This window comes from Lepidothrix coronata, unplaced genomic scaffold (genome assembly GCF_001604755.1).
Source record: "Lepidothrix coronata isolate B3197 unplaced genomic scaffold, Lepidothrix_coronata-1.0 Scaffold454, whole genome shotgun sequence".
Taxonomy (NCBI): Eukaryota; Metazoa; Chordata; class Aves; order Passeriformes; family Pipridae; genus Lepidothrix; species Lepidothrix coronata.
This window is the reverse complement of record NW_016690634.1, coordinates 38580-40522: the sequence shown is the minus strand read 5'-3', so window position 1 is coordinate 40522 and position 1943 is coordinate 38580.

The window sequence follows — 1943 nt, the reverse complement described above, 5'->3', positions numbered from 1 at the left end:
TGATGACCTCACAGGCCTTTTCCACCCTCAACAATCCCACAGCTCTGTGATTCCCCCGGCGGGATTCGAGGCTCCTGGGCTCACATTCCCCCCCAGCCCTTGGAGGGCGTGGTGGTGGTGGGGAAACTGAGGCACGGGGGGACGACGGGGCTGGGTGGGAGGTCTCCAAAAACCCCACACCCCTCCCGGCTCTTTGTTCTGGGATCGTCCCGCTGGAAGCGGCCGGGCCGGGGGTGCCGGGGTTGCCGGGACCCCCCCCCGTGTGTGCCTGCCGGGACCCCCCGTGTGTGCCTGCCGGGACCATCCCCTTCCCCGGGCGGCCCTGCTCCCGCAGCCCCTTCCCCGGCTCCCGGCTGCTCCCGCAGCCCCTTCCCCGTTCCCCGATCGGAGCTGACGGGCTCGATTTGTCAGAGATAAAAAATCGCGGAGGAGGCCTGGAAAGACAGGAGGCACAGGAAAGCGGTTTGGTAGTTGGAGACAGAGGAGCAGGATTAACGTGCGGTGGGGGATTTGGAGGGAACACTGCAGGCATTGTAATCCGAGAGGGGCACGGGGAAAAAAGAGAGACCGGGAGAGGGAGCCTGACCCCGGGCTCCCGGGGGAGACGCGCGGGGAGCAGGAACGAGGAGAGAGTGAAGGATTCCAGAGGTGGACTGGCTTCCTCTTTCACCAGACAGACACAGGGGAGACGGGCAGGGAGCCAGCGCCGTACCTGCACTTCCCATCTGAGCCCGGGACAGCTGGAGCTGCTTTGGGGGGGGGGGGGGGGGGGGGGGGGGGGGGGGGGGGGGGGGGGGGGGGGGGGGGGGGGGGAGCCGCAGCCGGAGCGTTCCCGGACAAAGCCGGGGATGTCACGGGATAACGGGGGGTCCCGCTGCCTGCACTGGCACCTGCCCCGGCTCCGGGAGCTGGGGGGGCAGGGGGGGAGATGTTCCCAGCTGGCAAACATTCCCGAGGAGGGCAGGCAGGGGAGGGAGGGGGAGGGTGGGAAAGCGGCTCGCAGCGAGTAAATCAGAGGCAGAAAGGGGTCACATGTGGTTCCTGGCAGAGGCACAGGTGCTAAACGGGGAGCAGGACCCGGCCCCGCGTGATGGATCATGTGGGGAGAGCGGCAGCTCATTCCCAAGGCCTGGGGACAGGCGGGCAGGGGGGCTGGGAGCCCCCTCCCCGGGCCGGGGGGCAGCGGGATCGCCGAGTCCTGGAAGGGTTTGGGTGGCAGGGATGGTGAGGGTCACCCAGTGCCACCCCCTGCCACGGGCAGGGCCACCTCCCGCCAGCCCAGGGTGATCCAACCCGCCCTTGGTCTCTCCCAGGGATGGGGCAGCCACAGCTCCTCTGGGAATTCCATCCCAGCCCCTCGCCACCCTCCCAGGGAAGAATTCCTTCCCGATATCCCACCCAGGTCTCCCCTTTTCCAGTTTGAAGCCGTTCCCCCCTTGTCCTGTCGCTCCGGGCCCTCGTCCAAAGTCCCTCTCCGTATTTTTCAAGCCCCCCTTTAAGTGCGGAAAGGCCGCAAATTAATGGATTTTAAAGATCCCCCCGATCCACACGGAGGCACAGCTCTCTGGCCGTGTCCATCCGCCCCCCGGTCCCTCAAATCCAGCCCTGGGATCCGTGTCTCTGTGCCCGGGGGGTCGGGATGTGTGCGGGGCCCTGCCCGGGGCCGGCTGGGGGACGTGTCCCCTCGTCACCCGCGGCCGTCCCTTGGTCACTTGGTCCCGTGGTGCCCGATCCGTGAGGATCTGCTCCGTGGCCCTCCCGGGCATTGAGCACCATCCCAGGGCACGGTGCCACCATCCCAGCTGCTCTCTGGGGTGCTGACCCGGCTCCCACCTTTCCCGGCGCACATCCCAAACCTGCTCTGGGGGCGGGAGGGGCGGGATGGACCCCCAAACCTTCCCAAACCTTCCCTTCCCAAACCTTCCCTTCCCAAACCTTCCCTT